We start from the raw sequence: 17,037 nt of genomic DNA on the forward strand, positions 1-17,037 counted from the left end.
AAAGTGCCATGGACTGCCAAAAGAACCAATAGATCTGTTTTGGAAGAAGGGCAGCCAGAGTGTTCCTTGGAGGCCAGGATGGCTAAACTTCGTCTCTCATACTTTGGACATATTGTCTGGAGGAAACAGTCGCTGGAGAAGGATGTCATGCTGGGTAAGGTGGAGGGTCAGAGAAAAAGAGGAAAACCCCTAACAAGATGGATTGACCAGGTGGCATCATTGATAGAGTCAAGTGTGGCAGCGATAGTGAGGTTGGCCCAGGATCAGACATTGTTTCATTCTGCTGTGCATGGGGTCACTATGAGTCGGTTCTGAGTCGATGGCACCTGACAACAACAACAACATATTAGTAACCATTCCAAAGAAAGGTGACCCAACGGAATGAGGAAATTATCAATCTCTTTGATATCTCAAGCGAGTAAAGTTTTGCTAAAGGTAATACAGAAACAGCTATAATCATACATTGACAGTGAACTTCCAGAGATTCAAGCCAGATTTAGAGGAGGCCGTGGAATGAGGGATATCATTGCTGATGTCTGATGGATCTTGACTGAAGGCAGAGAATAGCAGAAAGATGTTTACCTATGCTTTATTGACTACACAAAGCTTTTTGATTGTATGGATCATGAAAAGCTATGGACAATATTGTGAAGTACGAGTATTCCGGAACACTTAATTGTGCTCATGAGGAATCTGTACCTAGACCTAGAGGCAGTTGTTCAAACAGAACATGGGAAGACTAAAAGGTTTAAAATTTAAAAAGGTGTCCGACAAGGTTGTATTCTTTCACCATACTTATTCAACCTATATGCTAAGCAAATAATCCAAGAAGCTGGGTTCTTTGAAGAAAAATGTGGCACCATTATTGGAGGATGACTCATTAACAACCTGTGATATTCAGATGATACAACCTTGCTTACTGAATGTGAAGAAGACTTAAAACATTTACAGATAAACTTCAAAGAGCACAGCCTTCGGTATGGATTACATCTCAATGTAAAGAAAACAAAATTTCTCACCACTGGACTAATAAACAACATTCTTATTAATGGAGAAAAAATTAAAGTTATCAAAGACTTCATTCTTTTTTAATCAACTACCAACACTCATGGAAGCAGCAGTCAAAAACAAATGATGTATTGCATTAGGCAAATCTGCTGCACAAGAGCTTTTTAAAATGTTGAAGAGCAAAGACATCAGCTTGAGGATTAAGGTGCACCTGATCCAAGCCATGGTATTTTCAATGACCTCATATGTATGTGAAAGCTGGACAGTGTATAAGTAAGACTGTAGAAGAATTGATGCTTTTGAGTTATGGTGTTGGAGGAGAATACTGAAAGTGCCATGGACTGCCAAAAGAACCAACAGATCTGTGATGGAAGAAGCGCAGCCAGAGTGCTCCTTGGAGGCCAAGATGGCCAAACTTTGTCTCTCATAATTTGGACATATTGTCAGGAGAGACCAGTCCCTGGAGAAGGATATCCTGTTTGTTAAGGTGGATGGTCAGAGAAAAAGAGGAAGGCCCCCAATGAGATAGATGGATTGGCTAAGTGGTACCATCAATGGGCTCAAGCATGGCAACAGTAGTGAGGTTGGCCCAGGATCAGGCAGTGTTTTGTTCTGGTGTGCCTAAGGTTGCTATAGGTTGGTATTGACTCAATGGCACCTGACAACAACAACAACAACGAAAATCAAGGCTTGAATTTTTTTTCAGTTTCCCATCTTGAGAAATGCTGAGCGTGTTCTTCCCTTTTGGTTTTCTGACTCCAGATCTTTGCACATTCTGTTGTAATATTTGACTTAGTATTCTAGAGCTCATCTCTGACATTTTCTGTTCAGCTCTTGTATCTTCTCATGTAAAGAATACAAAATTCCTCACCATTGGACCAATAAACAGCATTCTTATCAACAGAGAAGAGATTGAAGTTGTCAAGGACTTCATTCCTCTTGGATTAACTATTACAACTCATGGAAGCAGTAGTCAAGAAATCAAATGATGTATTACATTAGGCAAATCTTATGCACAAGACCTTTTTAAAATGTTGAGAGCGAAGATGTCATCTTGAGGACTAAGGTGCGCCTGACCCAATTATTTTCAATAATTTCATATGCATGTGAAAGCTGGACAGTGAATAAGGAAGACATAGAAGAATTTATGTATTTGATGTATGGTGTTGGAGGAGAATATTGAAAGTATCATGGGCTACCAAAAGAACCAACAGATCTGTTCTGGAAGAAGTGCAGCCAGAGTGCTTCTTGGAGGCCAGGATGGTTAAACTTCGTCTCTCATACTTCAGACATATTGTCAGGAAGGACCAGTCTCTGGAGAAGGACATCATGTTTGGTAAGGTGGAGGGTCAGAGAAAAGGAGGAAGACCCCCAGTGAAATGCATTGGCAAAGTGGCAGCATCAATGTGCTCAAGCATCAGTGTAAACAATTGTGAGGTTGGCCAAGGACCAGGCAGTGTTTCATTCTGTTGTGCACAGGATCATTATGAGTTGGTACCAACTCAATGGCACTTAATAACAACCAGGATCAGCTGCTATAGGATCAGTCCTAATTCACAGCAACCTCATGTATGTCAGAGTAGAATTGTGCTCCACAGAGTTGTCAATAGCTAATATTTCAGAAGTGTAATGTCATGCCTTTCCTCCAAGTGCCTTTGAGTGGGTTTGAATCTTTAACCTTTTCATTAGCAGCCAAATATGCTAACCACAGTCACCAACCTGGGCTTTCCAGTCATTGTAGTAAGTAGGGTCCTTGGTGCCACATTGGTTAAATGCTCAGTCTCTAACCAAAATGTCAACAGTTCAAACCCACCAGCTACTTCACAGGAGACAGATATGTCAGTCAACTTCCATAAAGATTGTTGTTGTTAAGTGACATAGTCCAGTCAGTTCTGACTCATAGCGCCCCAGTGTAGGGTTTCTGAGGAACAGCTGATGAGGTTGAAACACCCAGCCTTGTAGTTCAAGCTAACCTTATGATCCTTTGCTTATACTACAGCACCACACACTAGGATTGTTGTTGTTGGGTACCATCAAGTCCATACTGACTCATAGTGATCCTATGTACAACAGAACGAAATTCTGTCCAGCCCTGCACCAACCTCCCAATCTTTGCTACATTTGAGCCCATTGCTGCTGTCACTGTGATAATCCATCTCACTGTGGGTCCTCCTCTTTTTCTATGACCCTCCACCTTGCCAAACATAATCTCCATCTCCAGGGACTGGTCAGTCCTGACAATATGTCCGAAGTGTGAGAGATGAATTCTGGTCATCTTGGCTTCCAGGCAGCACTCTGGCTATACTTCTTCCCCTAAAGATCTGTTTGTTTTTTGGCAGTCCATGGTACTTCCACTATTCTCCTCCAACATCCAGACTCAAACGCATCAAGTCTACGGTCTTCCTTATCCACTGTCGAAATTTCATATGAAGTTATTAAAAATATCATGGCTTGGGTCAGGAGAATGTTAGTCCTGAAACTGACATCTTTACTCTTCAACATTTTAAAGGGATCTTGTGCAGTAGATTTGCCTAATGTGATATGTCATTTGGTTTCTTGACTGCTTATGAGTGTTGATGGTTGATGAAAGCAAAATAACATCTTTGACAACTTCAACTTTTTCTCCAGTTATATGAATGCAGTGGTGAGTATTTTTTGTTTTCTAGGTTTAGAGCCTTGGAAACTCTATGGAGTGATTCTACTCAGTTGTATAGAGTTGCTATGAGTCAGAATCTACTCGATAATAATGGGTTTGCTTTGGGTTTAGTGAGTTATCATTTGTTGATTGTGCAAGGTAGTTTGAACATACTCTCATTTCCTCAGCACCTAACATGGAAAACAAATAAGGTTTCCATTCTTTATTCTATAAGTAAAAAAACTGACATCCAGAGAGCGTCCCTAACTTACTCAGGAGTGCATAGTTAGTACATAATGAAACAGAAAGTTTACAGTTGCTTTTTCTCAATGCTGCCCCAGTCAGAACTGATGGAGACTTTGTCTGAAGGTCAGTGAAGGGAGAAGGTGGGTTGTTATCAGGATTACCCTGCGACTTGGTGGCCTGAAAGGCAGTGGCTCCAGAGGGTGGTAGTGGCACATGGTCCCTGGGCAGACACTGAGGCTCTACAGGCATCAGACTCCTTCCATGGGGAGGATGACAGCAGAGGCACCCACACTGGGACAGCTTTGAATCAAGAAGCTCTAGGTAAAGACTCTCTATGCAGGAGCAACATAGAGAACGGCACTAGTGCCAAAGGCACAAATAAAAGGGGATCACTAGCAGGTTATTCTTCCTCCTACATGAGGCTCCTCATTACTCTCCCTCATCTTGACCTAAGTGCTTTTAAATCTCTCATATTACTATTTTCTTAAAAGGAGACATTGTGATGCTTACTGTACCATTCACTCCCACCAAAAGAAAACGGCATAAAGAATTCACATGATCTTTTTCAGGATTGTGGTGGCAAAATATATTAGCAGATATGATTGTCTGACACGTCAAGGAAGTGATGTTTCAAAAATAGGAACCCACGAGGAAGGAGAGAGAGGGGAAAACACCTGAGTCACTTGGCTTCCTGTGGCTGTTTATTCTAAAGATAAGGCTTTTTGTTACTGTTGTTGTTCTTCAGTTGATGGTCTATTTATATGTCTACTTAGAATATATAAGACACCATTTCTAGCTTCTTAATTTAACAGTTCTCACCTCTTCTCTTTGTCCCCTAAAACTTCAGTTTTCCTTTGATTGTCATGATACTTCAGAGTCGAAAGAGAAATAAAGGGCATTTGGTCCCCTTTTGGAGTCTTGGTATGGCACTCTAGGATAAGCACTAGATTTCTCACCACAAGTTCAGTTTTTTCAAACCAACCAGCTGCTCCTCAGAAACCTTACACAGAGTCACTATGAGTCGGAACTGATTCAACAGTACTTAACAATAGCAATAAGAACAGGTCCCCTTTCAGAGTTTGAATCCTTTTCCCTAATTGTTTACCCAAATCCACCCAAAACAGAGCAATGGCAGCAAGAAACAGCCCACCTTCTAAATCATACCTTTTCCAAATGCAATCAGGGCATTTCACATCTGTTTATAAACTTCCAGGAACTTCACACAGTGTTACCACTGAAAATGAAGTGGACTTAAAATACTTACCGATAAAGATCAAAGACCATAGCCTTTGATATGGATTATATCTCATTGCAAAGAAAACAAAAATCCTCACCACTGGACCGATAAACAACGTTCTTATCAATAGAGAAAAGATTAAGTTGTCAAAGACTTCATTCATTCTTCTTGGATCAACCATCAACACTCATGGAAGCATCAGTCAAGAAATCAATTGCCATATTGCATTAGGCAAATCTGCTGCACAAGACCTTTTTAAAGTGTTGAAGAGCAAAGATGTCAGCATGAAGACCAAGGTGCACCTTAATTTTAAATACCAAGCTATGGTATTTTAATATGCATGCAAAAGCTGGACAGTGAATAAGGAAAACCATAGAAGAATTGATGCATTTGAGCTGTAGTGTTGGAGGAGAATATTCAAAGCGACATGGGCTGTCAAAAGAACAAGCAGATCAGTGTTGGAAGAAGTGCAGCCAGAGTGCTCCTTGGAGGCAAGGGTGGTCAAACTTCATCTCTCATATTTTGGACATATTGTTAGGAAGGACCAGCCACTGGAGAAGGATATCATGTTTGATAAGGAGGAAGTTCAGAGAAAAAGAAGAAGACTGCCAGAGAGATGGATTCGCAAAGTGGCAGCATCAATGGACTCAAGCATCAGTGGCAACAATTGTGAGGTTGGCCCAGGACCGGACAGTGTTTCATTCTGTTGTGCATAGTGTCACTCTGAGTCAGTACTGACTCAATGGCACTAAATAATAACAACAATCCTGGTGTGGTGCTGTGGGATAAAGCCCTGAACTGCAAGGTTGGTTTGAAACACAAGGCCAGTGGTTCAAACTCACCAGCTGCTCCTTGGAAACCCCATACAGGGTTGCTATGAGTTGGAACTGACTCACTGGCACTTACCAACAACATTAGGGAGTAGAACAAAGGTCCCAGCAGCCTTGTCCAATTCTCTTTCACCACATTGACTTTTTTTTTTTTTTTTAATGTTTTATTGTGAATTATATGATAGTTTACATGGGGGAACTTTAGTTTTACATTCATTCCATTGTATATCATCTCATTGCCATGGTTCCAATCCCCTCCATGCATCATCAACCACCCAAAGGGTATATCCCAGAAACCCGCCCCCTACACTTCCCCCTCCTCCCCCCAGTTTTCGGCCCACAATCCCTTTCCCTCTCTGGGTCCAAAGTCCCCAGTCGCTTCATCACTCCACATCATCATCTCTGCCTCCATCTCAGGCATCTCTGTTCCTCTGGGTAGGGTCCTGCTCTCAGCTCTTCTCCATTGATGGACCCAGAGGTCTCCACTCCTATCCTGGAGATTTAATCACTCCCTTCCTTGTTACAAAACTTCTACCTTTGCATTTCCAACCCTCATAGTCCATCCTGATAAGCATTATTCACTACATTGACTTTTACACATGCTGCTGTTACTTTGTACTCCTCCACCCAAACTTCAGTGTCATATGCTGCATATACCTCACATAGGTTAACAGGAAACAATTGTTACATTTTCAGGATTTTGAAAGCTGATTGTAAAATGCAGCTGTAAATTAAAATGAAATTGTATCAGCTCACAAACATATTAAAAACTAAGGTAATAAGTATTCAAAGCTAATGACATCCTAATTATTTTACCATATTATACATGTGGAGCTATAGGATAAGTATTGGACCACAAGGTCAGTTTGAACTGTAAGGTCAACAGTTCAAACCCACCAGCTGCTCCTCACTATGAGCCTGAACTAACTCAACGGCACTTAACAACAATAATCAATGCTATTAAAGTCACTTCTGTGTGGTGAAATTCTATGGTATAATGAAATGTGTCTTCCCAACACCACATTCAGTTGTGACACAGTGATGGGTTGTTGAAGCTGTTATAGTGACTCTATGCACAACAGAACAAAACACTGCCAGGTCCTGTGCCAGTCTCACAATCATTGTTGCATTTGAGCCCATTGCTGCTGACACTTTGCCAATCCCTCTCGTTGGGAGCCTTCCTCTTTTTCTCCAACACTCCATTATACCTAAAATGATATCCTTCTCTAGGAACTGGTCCCTCCTGATAATATGTCCGAAATGTGAGAAACAAAGTCTGGTCTTCCTGTCTCCCAAGAAACATTGTGGTTGTACGTCTTCCGACACAGATTGGTTTATTCTTTTGGAAGTCAATGGTAATTTTAATATCTTCCTCCAACACCACAACTCAAATGCATTATTTTTTCCACCATCTTCCTTATTCACTGTCCAACTTTCACATACATATGAGGTTATTGAAAATACCATGGATTCGGTCAGGCGAACCTTAGTCCTCAAACTGACATCTCTGCTCTTGAACACTTTTAAAAAATCATGTGCAATAGATTTGCCCAATGCAATACATCGTTTGATTTCTTGACTGCTGCTTCCATGAGTGTTTATGGGTGATCTGAGCAAAATGAAGTCATTGACAACTTCAATGTTTTCTCCATTTATATGGATGTTGTTTATTAGTCCAGTGGTGAGGATTTTTGTTTTCTTTATATTGAGGTGCAATCCTAACCAAAGGCTGTGGTCTTTGATCTTCATCAGTAAGTATTTTAAATCCTATTCGCTTTCAGTAAGTAAGGTTGTATCATCTACATGTTAATGAGTCTTCCTCCATTCCTGAAGCCACATTTTTCTTCATATAATCCAAGTTCTCTGATTATTTTACAGATGAAAGAGTGTTCTTATGGAAAAAGTAAATGTTTTCTTTAGTAATACTATGAAAAGCTATGTGAGTATGGACGAAAGATCCTGGGGACTAGCTTTTTACGTTAACCAAGGCACAAAGGTTATAATTAAGCAGCTTCACATATAAAGAGAGGAATGAGTTTGCTTTAGAGAAAAGGAGACATAAGAGATATATGAAGGCAGAGAAGGTGGCAGGGCTGGCATGGTAGCCCTGGTAGTGTGTGCCTGTGGGAACTGTCCAGTGGGAATGCCCTGTAGTTGAGTGGGCAGAGGGCACTTAGGAGAAAGGATGTCTCATATTTCATTGGACTTTTTATTGATGTAAACTAAATAATTCTTGCCTATAGTCTTCTTCCTTAACTAACCCTTAGTAGTTTCCACTGCACACAGTGAATTCTGTGTGTGTGTGCAAAGGAAGACCTATGACTCCTACTTGAAATAATACATGTGATGAAAAGATAATACATAAATTGAAATGGTTGAACACATGCAGGCATTAGAGGTGACCATAATCAATCATAGCTAGAAATATGTGGAATTCTTCTTGGTATTTGTATCAATTATGCTTCTCCAGAGAAATAAATATGATGGTGGTAGTGGTGTGCTGTGGACTCATTTCCAACTCATAGCGACCCTGCATAGGGTTTCTGAGGCTGTAAATCATTACAGGAGGAGAAAGCCTCATCTTTCTCCCATGGAACAGCTGGTAGTTTCAAACTGCTGATCTTGAGGTTAGCAGCCCGACTCATAAACACTGTGCTACCAGAGTTCCTTATATATGATAGTGCAGTGCAATGAATTATTTCATATGGCTCTTCTATCCATAGTCTTTGTAACCCCTTCCAAACAATGTTTATTCCCTGCTGGGTCTGTGGAAGAGATCGTGGAAGAAGATGCTGATAGGATTATATAATTCAGTTGCCTGTGATTAACAGCGTTAATTTTGATGGCAAAAATTTGAAACTCTAACATGTATAAAATAAGCCATCTCAGAAACAGCATTGGGGGATCTCACTACCATCAAAAAAAGAGCCAGGAGTGATTGTTGCCCTTTGGACCCTGAGATCCCTGCACATTGAACCTTTTCAACCCAGGGACAGAAAGTCGTGACATGGAAGGAATGTTAGAGGAGCAGCATCAGCAGCAAAATCAAGAGCAAGAGCACTAGACATAGTGGTGGACTTCGCAGCGCACAGAGCACGTAAACCTGAGCGTTGGACAGAAGGCTTGCTTGCAGAATAGGATGCCTCTAGACACTCAATTGGGGGTGCAATGTTTGCACACCCACAGAGCTGGAGTCAAATGCCTTCAGGCTGAGACCTATCATGAAGTGGTGTACCCTGTAGGTACTTATCAGCACCTCTAAAGAAAAATTTGTAACATTGCCAGAGCAGGACAAAGGTCAGACCAAAGGGACAAGGGTCAGAGAGAGGCCTGCCTGCAGACTATGCTAAGTGAGGATATGTTGTGCTGACTGAAAGAACTTTGCCCTGAGTATTTGTTGATCCTGCATTATACGCTTTTAACTTCCCTAATAAAGGAACTCTGGTAGCGTAGTGGTTACAAATCAGGCTTTGAACCTCAGGGTCAGCAGTTCGAAACCACCAGCTGTTCTGTGAGAGAAAGATGAGGCTTTCTACTCCCGTAAAGATTTACAGCCTCAGAAACCCTGTACAGGGTGGCTATGAGTCAGAACCGACTCCACGGCACATAACAACAACAACAACAACAACAACAACAACAACAACAACAACAATAGACACCACAATGGTGAGTATGGCAGCTGAGTTCTGTGTGGTAATTGTCATGAATTATCAAGCCCAGCTGAGTAGAGAGTGCTGCAGGAGGAACGGCTTGGAGCGATTACTTTTTGAAGCTATAAATACATAGACATGTTGTTGTTGTTGTTAAGTGCATTCAAACTGGTTCCAATTCATAGCAACACTGTATAGAGTTTCCAAGGAGCAGCTAGTGAGCTTTAACCACCAACCTTGCAGCTCAAACCAATCTTGCAGTCCAGTGCATTAACCAACAGCACCACAACATAGATATATGCATATGTAGATATGTATGTATATATATATATATGCATAAAGAAAAAACAAATCAACTGCCATCAAGTCCACTCTGACTTATTTGTTGTGGCTGTTGAGTGCCTGTGGGTCAGTTCTGACTCCTGGTGAGCCCATGGACAACAGAACAAAACATCACCTGGTCCTGTGTCATCCTCACAACTGCTGCTACACTTGAGCCTGTTGTAGCTGCTACTGTGCCAGTCCATCTTGTTGGATGGTTGTTGTTATTGTGAAGTGTCATTGAGTCCGTTTTGACTCATGGCGACCTTGTATAGTGTTTCCAAGGAGCAACTGGTGAGTTTGAACCACTGACCTTGTGATTCAAACTGACCTTGCAGTCCAGTTCTTTAGCCACATCTTGTTGGGAGTCTCCCTCTTTTTCTCTGTCCCTCCACTTTACCAAGCCTGATGTGATTCTCCAAGGATTGGTCCCTTCTGGTAATAAGTCCAAAGTATAAGAGATGAAGTCTGGTCATCTTGGCTCCTAAGGAGCATTCTGGTTGTACTTCTTCTGATACAGATTTGTTTGTTCTTCTGGCAGTCTTTGTACCTTTAATGTCCTTCTCCAACATCACAACTCAAATGCATCAATTATTCTATTGTCTTTATTAATCACTGTCCAACTTTCATATGCACTTGAGACTATTGAAAATGCCATGGCTTGGGTCAAGCGCAACATAATCCTCAAACTGACATCTTTACTCTTGAACACTTTAAAGAAGTCTTGTGCAGATTTGCCTAAAAAACATCTCTTGGTCCTCCCTTTAAACCTGGAGAACAGAACATCCTTCCTTTGTGGCTGAAGTTCTCTTAGAGACAGGTGAAAGGGTATTTGGGGACTGTAAAACTTAGATGCAAATGTAAGATTTAAAGCATCTTACCACACAATTCAAGAAGGCCTGGTAGCGCAGTGGTTGTGCATTGTGCTGTTAACAGCAAGTTCAGCAGTTCAAGTCTAGAAGCTGCTCCATGGGAGAAAGAAGAGGTTTTATGCACCCATAAATCTTTCTAAGCCTTGGAAACCCTATATAGGGTCACTATGAGTTAAGACCTAGTTGATGGCACACCACCACTACCAGACAGTTCAAGGTCATTGTAGACATCCAGCAAGAGCTAATGGAGGCTGAATTTGATGAATAGCATGGAGAGAACTGTGGGCAGATTTAAGGTTTATTTTGGAGGTAACAGCACTAAGACTTGCTGGTAGACTAACATTGAGGGTGAGGAAAATAGGAGTCAAAACATGATTCACAGATTCCTGGTTATAGTATCTGAGATAATAGTGATGTCATTTAGAGGGCTAGGAGAAAGTGTAGAAGCACCAAGGAACAAGGGGAGTGTCTGAGAAGGAATAGGGTAGGTTTCACTGAGCAAAGAAGTGCTGAAGTGGTGGATATGCAACTGTTTCACTCAGCAGTAGTCCAGGTGAAGTCACATGACCAGGGCCATACCTCCCGTGACCATATCTATTGGCTTCTAGTCTTTGGCTCATGTGCTGACTAACATCCTGCTGGTTCACTTGGATACCCCTAGAAGTCTCAGTAATATAAAGTGTCAATATTCAAATATTTCTTTTGGGGGGGAAGGTAGCAAAAAAACTTAACTTGAGATTGTATATAACAACTTTTCTTTTGGAAAGATCCCAGCATGTATCTTTCATGCTTTATTAATTTAATCCTCCCTACTTGAAACAACTAAGGAGCTCTGGTAGCGTAGTGGTTACGAGTTGGGCTGCGAACCACAAGGTCAGCAGTTTGAAACTACCAGCTGTTCCACAGGAGAAAGATGAGACTTTCTGCTCCCGTAAAGATTTACAGCCTCAGAAACCCTGTACAGATTTGCTATGAGTCAGAACCGACTCCACGGCACACAACAACAACAACAACTTGAAACAATTATACATTAAGTTTTGATTAAAACATGGTCAAGTTTTATTCTGTGGTCAAGGTTGAAGAGGATAAAGCAGGCAGGTAATAAATGTTGTTAAGTGCCGTCGAGTCGGTTCCGACCCATAGCGACCCTGTACAGGGTTTCCGAGGGTATAAATCTTTATGGGAGTAGAAAGCCTTATCTTTCTCCCGCGGAGCGGCTGGTAGTTTCGAACTGCTGAGCTTAAGGGTCGCAGCCCAATTCATAACCACTAGGCTACTAGAGCTCCTTTGGTAATAAATAGTACATGTATTATCTTTTTCAGCAGGTCTAGCATTGTACTTAGAGTTCAAAGATCTAATAAACATCCAATGCAGACCAAGGTCCAAGCCATAGTATTTCTAATAGCCTCATATGCATGTGAAAATTGCAGATGCAATTCAGATGTGACCCAGAGAACTTACAATGTCAAGAAATTACAGAGACACCTGCATTGAAAGGTACCAAGTGTCAAATGAGGCACAAGATAATGAATTCCTAAGAGGGTGTAATTATTCTCATTTATGTAGCAGTAACTCAGGGAAATGAGTATGAATACCAGCAATCATTATGTACTGTCAGGAAACAAATGGAAATCCTAATATAGCATATGCATGTGGGTTGACTCTTACGGTGAGAAACAGTGTTCCACAGAATAATTAATTGACACAATTTGACCAATAAAGTGATTAAACTTGAGTGGAGTGTGTTTTAGTTATAATAATATCAAAAATATATGGTGAAATGATAATACAAGATACATTTCAGACTGCTGACCAATGAGTAAATGGCAAGCCAAGGTACTATAATTGCCATATTTTTACATAAGTAGCACATTTATACATTTTTGAACCATACAACCCCCCACCCCATGTTAGATTCCTTTGTGAATTACATGCATGTACACTTCATTCCTGTGGGTATTTTACTTACAAAAAGAGGTAGGTAGTAGCTATAGGTGCATGTTGACCAAGGTGTAGCCTGAGCATCTATTTCTCAATACTAAGGCCACATATCCCTGGTAGCATAGTGGGTTATATGTTGGACTGCTAACCACAAGGTCAGCAGTTTGCATTTACCAGCTACTCTATGGGAGAAAGAGGCAGCTTTCTGCCTCAGAAATGCTATACAGGGTCATATGAATCATAACCAACTCTGTGGCACAAGGCAGCGACAGCAGCAAAGCCAATGGTGTAACTGTCTTTAGTTATACATGCACACCATACGTATACACTCATATTCTGGGATGAAATAATATTTCATTGATGTTTCTTCTTCTCCCAGTAGAACTTACAGTATGCATGTGTTCTTTGGAACATAGTTTGCTGGCTTGGAGGAGACAAGATAACTTTCTAAAGGAGACAACATCAGGATTTCTCAGCATCGGCACTGTAAAGGGGTTTTGAAAAGTTTGTGGAATCAAAAGAGAATGGAATTTTTCCATGAACTTTTAGAAGCCCCCTTGTATGTACATTTAGAGTCTGATCATATTTTGTAGGAGGTGTCCTGTGCACTGTAAGATGTTTAGCAGCATCCCTGACCTTTTCTCAATGCATGGGGGTAGCATTTCTCCATTGTGACAGTCAAACATATTTCCCAACAATGCCAACGTTACCTGGGGGCAAAATTAGTTGAGATTCACTAAGCTAGATTTGGGAGAGCAGCTCCACCCCTTACTAGCCATGGTATATCAGGTAGGCTCCTCAACATTCCTCTAAAACAAGAATGTAACAAGCAGGTGTGCCAGAAGGTGATTGGGAGGATCCAACATCTTAATGCATGTAGCACTCTGGTACCTGAGTATGGCACATCGGAAATCCTTGATCAGTACTATGCTTATTGTTTAGTGTCTTCATCTACACTTGGCCAATGAGTTTATAGAGATTCTTATACGCAGAAAATCAAATTAAACCCACTTCTCAGATCACAGTTAAGCTCCATCAATAAATGAGGTTCTGAAAGCTTTATTCCATGCACATCATTGTGGTGAACTCTACTCTGAGGAGTCCATTTTGAGTGCCTTCCAACCTGGGGGGCTCATCTGCTGATACTATAGCTAACAATGTTTCACTGCTATTCAGAAGTGTTTTCATCTTCCCGCACTATAGTTGACAAGGCTTCACTACTATTTTCATAAGGTTTTCAGTGGCTAAACATTCAGTCTGCCTCTCCTCCCTAGTCTGCGTTAGTGTGAAATTTCCACCGAAACCTGTCCACCACAGGTGACCCTGTTGGTATTTCTGATACTAGTGGTATAGCTTCTATCAACACAGAAATATAGAAGCTACCAGAGTGTGTCAAACCAACAGACAAGTAATGGATATGAGCATTAGTTTATTCAAATAACAAATGCCTTTCATTCCCTTTATCCTGGCTATTATGTTCCTTCTCCACATGAAGGAACTCTTTAGAATGGGTCTATAACTATCAGATGTCTTTATTTATTTATTTATTTTGCATGTGCATCCTTTTAATTGAAATAAATTCCAATCTTTTTCTATTTCTTAATGTTTACTTGAGACTATGTTTTAATAGGAGTCCCTGAGAGGTGTAAATGCTTAATGTGTACACTGCTAATGAAAAGATGGATGATTGGAGCCCACCCAGGGCAACCACAGAAGAAATGTCTAGCAATCTACTTCCCCAAAAATCAGCTTTTGAGAACTCTATGGAGTAAGTTCTACTCTGAGACACGTGAGTCCTTTATGAGTTTCAGTTGACTTAACAGCAACTGGTACATTTTAATATCTACCCACGCATATCTTTATTTCACTGGTTCTCAACCTTGAGCATACATCAGGATTCCCTCGAGGGCTTGTTAAAACATAAGTTGCTGATTTTCTGATTCATTAGAACTGGGGTGCAGTTAGGTATTTGCATTAGTAACAATTACCAGGTGTTATGGATGGAATTTTGTCCCCATACCAAAGAAAGATATGTTAGAGTCGTAAAGATGACATTGTTTGGGACTAGGGTTTTTGAAGATGTTCTTAGTTGAGCTAGGGACTCATATTGGACTAGACTAGGTCCAAGACCAATATGGGTGTTCTTATAAAAGAGAAGAGATACAGAGACTTAGAGAATAAACAGCCATGTGACAATACATGTGCATGTCAAGAAATGCTGGGCGAGACAAGAATCTTTTCTAAAAGATGTTGGCGAAGGCATGGTCCTGCTGACATCCTAACTTCAGACATCCAATTTCCAGAACTGTGAGACACGAAATGGAAATATATCTTCATTTTTTTTTTTTTTTTTTAAGTGACATCCACTGTCTCCCAGGTTTCTTTATTTAAGAACAAAATGATAATGCGGGGATTAAAATGAAGAGCATCCATGAATTTCACCTTCCCTCCAACCAGCTACCCTCCAAATCTCCTGACCCCACCCTTTCTGTGCCCAAGTCCTTCCTTCCTTTAGTAGAGTAAGAACAACCCCAAAAGCTCTGGTACAAAGCCCAGGGTCCTGTTCCCCAGCCTCTCTCTCCCCTTTCATTGGCCACCTGTGCCTGGGAAGAACAGGTACCTCAGTTTGAATGCATGGGAGATCCCAGAGAGGTGACCTGGACAGTAGGGAAGGCTTGTCCCTCAGAGAAAGGGACTGAGGAGTACAGTGTAGTAAAGTGAGGGTCTCCATAGCCTGGGGTACCAACATGGGGCCCTGGTGCCAGAGGAAACGACACTATGCCCCTGGGAAAGGAGACTCCCGCACCCTCAGAATTCTCTCTGTGGGCGTAGTCACCACTGGATCGTTTGCCTTTCTGACGCTGGTTACAGAACCACACTCGGACCACGTCTTTCTCCCCCAAGCTGCTGGGCGATGTGGCTGATTTGCTGCAGTGAAGGTTTGAGGCCCTGCAGAAACAGGCTCTCCAGACTGCCTCTCACTGGGTTCTCAATGCTTGTCCGCTTTCTCTTTCCTGTCTGCTGCAGGAGGGTCTCAGTTTTCCATATCTCCTGGAGGTTTTCGTTGGTGTCTGCCTCCTCCACCCACTTCTGTAACACGGGCCTCTCAGTTTACACATATATTTGAAGCTGAGCTGAAGAGCCTCAAATCGGCAGATAGTTGTTTGGCTGAACACCTTTCCAAAGACAGCCCCCAGGGTGAGCCCCATGTAGGCCTGGGTATACCCCAGGGTGATCCTTTTTTGTTGTTAACAGCTTAGTAAATTGTTCGAGGTCTTTCTGTCTTGTTTTGATGTCCTTGGACTCCTCATGGATCTCTTCCATCTTCTCCGTGTTCAGCTTCACAACACCAGGTGGAGCAAAGTGGAGCGGGAAGCACCCCCATAGTTGCTCCCAACCCCAGCCCCCGCCTCAGGTTGAGGGGTCTCTGGGCCGCCTTGAGGTCCACAGTACGCTATGCCTCCACAGAACTCGTACTGCGCGGGGCACTAGGGAAATGTCCCACATCTCACCACCCGGTCCGACCCCTGGCCCAATTCCTGTCCCACCGGGAGTGCCTTGGAAGCTCAGCGAGGTCCGAGGGTCAGTCCAGCCTAGTTCTGGCCCCGACCCTCCAGGCCCTTCACCTCCACCACCTGGTGGGGACAAGAAGGCAAAGTCGGCAGCCAGGTATCCCACCATGGGGAAGGAAGGCACCCCAAGCCGGGGACCTGGTGAAAGGAGGAATCTCCGAGGAACTGTTCAACACCTCTCACCCTCCCCAAACCCACCCACCAGCCTTGACCTCTGAGAAATGTATCTTCTTTTGAGCAACACAATTTGTGTCATTTTGTATGACAGTTCTAGGAAATGAATACACCAATTGATCCTCATCTTGCAGGTCAGGGACCACACTTTGAGAACCACTGCCTTACTTCATTGCTTCCAGCCAATACCTAGTCTTCCATTATTTACATCCTCACTATTTTACTCATCCATTTCACTAGTGAGCCTCATCTTTCTCCCACGAAACAGCTGGTAATTTCCAACTGCTGACCTTGCAGTTCGCAACCTGATTCGTAACCACTATAAACCACTATGCTACAGAGCTTCTTTAACTCACCCTAGAGCTATACTTAAGAATTGCGTTGCTAAACCATGGGTTATATGCATTTATAATCTCAGTAATACTGCCAGATCCCTGCCTGTAGTGGCTGAACACTCCCACCAACTGTGTATAAAGCTTTATTCCCATTTGTGTCAGGTTCCTAGGGCTGACCTAACAAAGTATATCACAAAAAGAGAAGTGAACTTTAAA

The 17,037-nt window shown here is 42.0% G+C and overlaps 1 pseudogene; it reads right to left on the bottom strand.

Moving 5' to 3' along the window:
- Nucleotides 1-15,361: 15,361 nt before the first annotated feature.
- On the bottom strand, nt 15,362-16,421 carry LOC102837042 (annotated as a pseudogene).
- Nucleotides 16,422-17,037: the final 616 nt, after the last annotated feature.

This window comes from Chrysochloris asiatica, unplaced genomic scaffold, assembly GCF_000296735.1.
Source record: "Chrysochloris asiatica unplaced genomic scaffold, ChrAsi1.0 scaffold00292, whole genome shotgun sequence".
Taxonomy (NCBI): Eukaryota; Metazoa; Chordata; class Mammalia; order Afrosoricida; family Chrysochloridae; genus Chrysochloris; species Chrysochloris asiatica.